Here is a 6,502-nt window from a genome sequence, read left to right on the forward strand (position 1 = left end):
ACGAGCAGGATCAGTACTTTCCCTGTGTGTGTACTTTTTAAATAAAAGACCTAAATGGTATTGTTCTATCCATGCCCTCTGTCTTCTCGCTTCTCTCACCCAGCGTGTTGTTCTGGGGTCCTGCGTAGGTGTGTGGACGTGGAGAACTCACATGCTTCATTGCTCCTTCTGTGACCCCCCTGGATGGATAGACCACTTTGCTGTGCTCCTCTTGGGGGAGGTCGGGTGTCACTGCCCCCATTCCATGTGCCTGCACCTGTCTCCATGTGGGCGGAGTGGGTGTGCACCTCCTACTGCGCTGCATCCCGCCAAATGGTGGCCTCTGTCCATTCCCTCCCGGCTCTCCCCTGCGGCTCCCCTGTCTAGTTTCAAGGGGCGTCCTCTGGTCCAGTCCAGGGGTCTACCACCAGCCTCACCTCCTCTTGAGGTCGCTGACCATGCTCACCTTTCTCACACCCGTTCTTTTTCTTTTTAATCCTCATCCGAGGACATATTCACTGACGAGAGAGCGAGAGAGAGAGAGAGAGAGAGAGAGAAAGAGAAACATCCACTGGTTGCTTCTCATGCTTGCCACGCAACCGGGGCATGTGCCCTGACTGGGAATCGAACCCTCAGCCTTTAGGGTCATGGGAGGAGTCTCTAACCAACTGAGCCACAGTGGTCAGAGCTCACACCCACAATTACTATTCCTGCTTCCCTTACAGGCTTCTCCTCCTCCCCACATCACCTCAGGCCCTGCCCAGCCTCTCCAGTTTTTGTTCACACTGGGACTCCCGTGCTCCTAGAGAGGCAGTGTCTTATGCTGCTGGCATGACAGTCTTGAAGCGTTAGCATTTGAAACCCCAGCCTCCAGCCACCCTGGCGTGTTACACCAACCATACCTAGGTGACCGGCTTGGCGCACTCAGCTTCATTCACCTCCCTCTGGGCTCACTCCCTCTGTGGCAGAGGCTGGGAAGCCACGCTCTGCGCTCTGCGTGTCCCACACTCCTTGCAGGTGTGGCTCCAGAAGTGACTCAGACTCGCCATCGGATGTGCTTGCTGGGACGTGAATTCAGAACTGATAGGTGGGACAGTCACGGCGCCCGTTTCTGCTGCAGCAGGTTCCAGCGGTGGTGTCTTGACCCCTGACCCCCAGAGCAGTAGACCTGGCTTAGGCCCACACCTGCTTCTTCCTGCACCGCAGCTCCCTGATCACAGCAGGAGTGATCTCCGTGCCTCGGTGGACCAGTCTGGTTTTTTTTTAAACTTGAACTTCTTCTCAGCCTAGACATCATTTATTCCTCCATCCGTTCCGATGACTCTGTAAGCACCTAATTCCTGGAGGTAAATTCATTTCTGCTTGAACCAGCTGGTAAAGTTACTGTTGCCTGGAAATGAACCCCTGCTCATTGGGTCCCTGGAGGAAGAGAGGATTGGACCCCTGATTTATTTTTTGACTTTCTCTGAGAGCACATTATGACTTCAGCCTCATTCACTTATTTATTGAATCAGCCAAAAAAACATACTAAGCATCTGCTAGGTGCTTCTCATGTGCTGAACATGGGGGGCACACTAGTGAAATAAGGCGGTAGCAGCCAGCAGCCTGGTTCCAGCCCTTGTGAACACCATCCCCCCGTCGTCCAAACTAGAAACCACACACATGCCATTGATTCTCCTCTGTATACTCTTCAGATCCGCACGGCCTGCTGTAGGTTCTGGCTCCATAATGAGCTTGAATAAATTGTCAACCTGACTCCACAGGACCCCAAAGCCCTGTCCTATCCACTCGGGCCCCCTGTGCAGACGAAATGACAGATAATGGGAAGGAGGCTGTTACCCAAGAAGGTCACCTGTGTTCTTGAGGCTTCCAAAGGGCAGCATTAGCATCTGCCTTGAAAAGCCCAGTGCCTTGGGTCTAAGAGAGCTGATATGTTAGACCTGTTTTTCCCAAGACTGAGGCCCTTCCCAGTCCAGCTGTCAGGAACAGCTGCTTCCCCTGCAGCCGAGTAGGAGTCACATTGGGGAAGGTTTGAACCAAACAGACCATGTCGTGGTCCGTACATGGGCACTCTGAGTGTTGAGATCAGCTGTGCTTTGAGAGAAGGGAGTTGCGGGGGGTGGGGGACCAACCCAGAACCTCTTTGACTTTAAAATGACCGGGGCTCCTGCAGGGACCTACACAGTGTCTTGTCTTTTTCTTTCTTAGAGGCAGAAGGGAGCTTATGAATTATTTAAGCTAGACCTCAAGATGAAGAACACTGCCAGACACAAAGAGGGACCTTTTATAATGATGAAAAAGTCCGATTCATCAGAAGACACGACAATCCTAAATGTGTATGCGCCCGACAGCCGAGCTGCAACACGTGGGAAGCAAACCTGGCAGAACGAAAGGGAGAGGCAGACGAGTCCGCTGCCGTGGTAGGAGGTTCGGTTACTCCTCTCTCAGGAGCTGGTGAAGGATATGGACGTTCTGAACAAAACTGCCACCCAGGCCAACCCAGCTGCCGTCTACAGATCCCTCCACCAGCAGCGGAGCAGACGGACGTCTCCACCGCCCGCGCCCCGCCCCCCGCTTCGGCAAGTGGAACATCCCCCGGAGCAGCGCATAGGCTGGATCGTGAAACAAGTCTCAACAATTAATTTCAAAGGTTAAAATCCTGTAAAGAATGCTCCCTCATCAAGATGGAATTATACTTAAAGTAAAAAAGCAAGATACCTAAAAAATCTCCAAGTGTTTGGAAATCAGCCCACTTTAAAACGATCCATTGATCAGAGAAGAAACCCCATAGAGAGTCCGAAAGCACTGCGAACTGAGCAGGTAGTCATGCTCCCTTCCACTCCCAGTAGCAGAGCGACCGACCCTGGGTTGGCCCAGGACCCTCCGGTTTTATTACCGGAAGCCCTGGGTCCCGAGAAACTCATCTGGGCCAACCCGGAGATCAGTCAAACAATTAAACACCTGGCTTCGCACTCTGAGTTATGTGGCACCTTACGTATAGGGCTTCTTTCTGTCTCCCCTTTTTCCCAGCTTTACTGAGGTATAACGGACACATAAAAAATTCTCTATGTTTAAGGTGTGTGAATTGATGCTTTTGTATATGTGTGTTGATACACATACATCGAGATACGTGTACATTGTGAAATAATCACCACAATCAAGCTAATTAACACCCCCGTCACCTCACGTGGCTTACCATTTCAGATCTTTAATTTAAGTCTTTAACTGATCTTGAGTTGGATTTTGTTTACGGGGTGGGGGAGGCAAGGGCCCAATTCCATTCTGCTGCATGTGGAGATCTAGTTTGCCCAACAGCATTTATTTGTTTATTTTTTCCATTCATAAAACTTTTATTCCACTTCCATGGACTTAATACATGTGTTCTTAACCATTGTGCTTAGATTGTTCACGAAAACTTCATAAGACATTTACAAAGCCAGCCGTCACCTCCGGTTCTGTCCCTGGCAACTCTCTTTACAGCACATTCATGTTGGGTAAGTATCAAAAAAAACCCCATCATCCTGGCTGGTGTAGTGCAGTGGATTGAGCGCCAGCCTGTGAACCAAAGGGTTGCCAGTTCGATTCCCAGTCAGGGCACATGCCTGGGTTGTGAGCCAGGTTCCCAGTGGGGGGCTGAGAGGCAACCACATATTGATGTTTCTCTCCCTCTCTTTCTCCCTGCCTTCCCCTCTCTCTAAAAAATAAATAAATAAAATCTTTTAAAAAAATCACTAAAGTAAAAAAAAAAACCTAAAAAGAGTTAAATACCTGGGTTTTTGTTTGTCTTACAGCTGTGCTTGATATACATAAAGTAATGAATACCAAGCACTTCATTTTCCTGCACCTTTACTTGTACACTTGGTTGCCTTTGGTTGCCTGAAACATTTAAATACAAATAAAATGAGTGGAGCAAAAACAATAAAAGCAAATAGCAGGCGACTTTATACATAATGGAGTGTGAACCGTTTCCGCTCCGGTCCGGAGTCAGTTGGCTCACAACTAAAGGAGCCCTTCCGCAGCTGCGGTCAGAGGTGTGCGCACCGAGACTGGGTATTCCATGGGCACAGGTGTGTCCCACGGGACGGCCAGGTCTGCGGCAGCCCTCCAGGTGCTCCAGAGCTTCAGGGCCCACAGCGACTATACCTGTGACTGGAACCACTTGTCCCTCTTATCCCCCACCAGCGCAAGCCAATATGTGGGCACTGTTCTTTGCTTGGACACGAAGCAGTTTCAGCGCTGGTTCTTGTGAAGCCAAGATGTACCAAAAGTACTACGCCAAACACTTAGAACTTATATAAAAGTCCCACATCCCCATGATGGCCCCTCAAGGGGAACACGTAACTCCCTAAATAGTAACTGGCTCTCTCCCCCTGTTAATGAACAGAAAAACCATGTGGGAAATAGAGAAATTCAAATAGAAGTAACATAAACCTGTCATAAATCATCAACAAAAAACTATTTGTGGGACAGCGTGTAGGACGAATGGTCTACTGTGCGAATTTTAAAATGAGGCAGACAGAGGTTTGAAGGCTGGTCAGTTTTCGCCTCCTGCTCCTGCTCCAGCGCCGTCTGCTTGGGTACCCGGCGTCCCCAACGACAAGTTGTCTCTCAGTGGTCGCATTCTTAGCGTGCTGTCTTCATATGACTCTCCACTTAATGCATCCAGTTCAGCAAGGGCCTCATCAAAAGCTGTCGTTGCAAGAGACCAGGCTTTCTCTGGGGAGTTCAGCATCTCCTAATAAAACACAGAGAACTTAAGAGCCAGGACCAACCTGATAGGTTGCGTCGGCTGCATTTCCTTTTTGCTGATTTCAGAAGCTTCTCGGTATGCTTGTTGTGACCGATCCACTACCCCTTTCCTGTCACCCCCAGCAGCAACCTCAGCCATGTAACGGTAGTCGTCCCCTTTCGTTTTCAAATAGAAGACCGTGCTCTAGGCTTGCGAAGCGCCGGGGATCAAGCACGTCTCTCCAAGGGCAACAGGACATCATTGCAGTTCACCTCTCAGCTCCGTCTCAATCTTCTCTCTGTGTTCTCGAGCCATCTGCTTTTTTTCTCAGCACCTTCTGTCCTTTGCTCAACACTGGAGATGACCCTCCAAGATGACCTACAGGCTCCTACAACATTTTTATAAGCAACTGAGAGAAGATTCCTCATTGGATAATTTGGCTCCTTGCTCAGTTATAGACGTCATGCAGGCTGCCGCACCACCACCTCGCTCAGCCTGCTCGGCCAGCTTGGCCTCCTGCACCAGCTCATTTCTATCCATGACTGGACGTTCTGTGTCTGGAGTGGGTGGTGGTGGACCATAGGGGCCCCGTAGTCTCTGGGCGGTGGTGGCAGCGGCGAGGCTGAAACTCTCCCAACATCTTTTATTGAAGAGACTCTCTTTTCCCCGTTGTGTATTCTTGGCATCCTTGTCGGAAATCAGTGACTGTCAATGCTTGGGCCTATTTCTGGGCTCTCTGTTCTGTTCTATTCTGTTCTGTTTCATGGCCAATGCCACCCTGTTTTGCCAGGGCTTCTCCCCTTTTACAGAGGTGTCTTCAGTAGTATAATAAAAATATTTGGGTTCCAATCTAAGCTTTGCCATTTATTAACTGTGTACCCCTGGCAAGTTACTTTGCCTCTCTGGGCCTCAGTTTTGTTGTCTTCCAAATAGAGGCTAACATTACCTCCCTGGCAAGGTGACTACGAGAAGTGAGTTAAATGAGGTGACTCTAGCGCCTGGCACATAGGTGCTTAGTAAGCCGTGACTATGATTATTATTACAGCATGGTGTTAAAACCAGATGTTTCACCTGTTCAGCTGCAAGGCAAGAAGGGGCCTTGGAGATGCATGATTAGTCCAAGTACCCCACTTAACATAATCATTGTCATCAGCATAGCTAATACTCGTGGCGTGCTTGCCACGAGCCTTCACTGCACTAGCTGCCTTCTATCAATCTTATGGGGAAAGTAGGTCCCAGAGAAGGGCAGTGACTCAGGGGTGGATGTAGCCTCAGCTCCCCGGGCTCTTTAGCTCAGGGTGTCTTTCCACAATATCGTAGAGGGTCTCCAAGCTTTAGGGGGCATCAGGAGGCTTTGCTTGCTGCCTGCACAGGAAAGCGCAGCTCCCATCTGACCTATTAATTAGTCCAGCCATCATCTCCACCTGGCTTCGCGACCGCTCTAGCAAACCATCGAACTTGAGGAAGGAGCCCGCTGATCCTCTGGCTTACAGAGCAGGTTGGTCTGAAGCGCCAGTGAGAACCAGGACTTGGGCTTGGCGTCTGAAGTGTGAGGGGCAGTTCTGTGGGACAGAGCCCCTGACCTGTGGGATCTGAGGCCCACTCTGGGTAGAGAGAGTCAGAACTGAGTTAAATTGTAGGGCAGCCCGCTGAATTGCGTGGTGTGGGAAAAGCCCACGTACAGCTGGTCACAGAAGTGTGAGTGTGGTGGGAGCTGAGTGGGAGAGTCAGAAAGAAACAGGTTTTTTTTTTTTTTTAATTCAAAAACAAATTCAAATAGGGAGCACAGGTGGG

At 49.9% G+C, this 6,502-nt stretch overlaps 1 pseudogene; it reads right to left on the reverse strand.

Moving 5' to 3' along the window:
* Positions 1 to 4,513: 4,513 nt before the first annotated feature.
* On the reverse strand, positions 4,514 to 5,326 carry LOC112300220 (14-3-3 protein zeta/delta pseudogene; annotated as a pseudogene).
* Between the last annotated feature and the right edge of the window lie 1,176 nt (positions 5,327 to 6,502).

The sequence above is a fragment of the Desmodus rotundus genome, chromosome 4, assembly GCF_022682495.2.
Source record: "Desmodus rotundus isolate HL8 chromosome 4, HLdesRot8A.1, whole genome shotgun sequence".
Classification (NCBI taxonomy): Eukaryota; Metazoa; Chordata; class Mammalia; order Chiroptera; family Phyllostomidae; genus Desmodus; species Desmodus rotundus.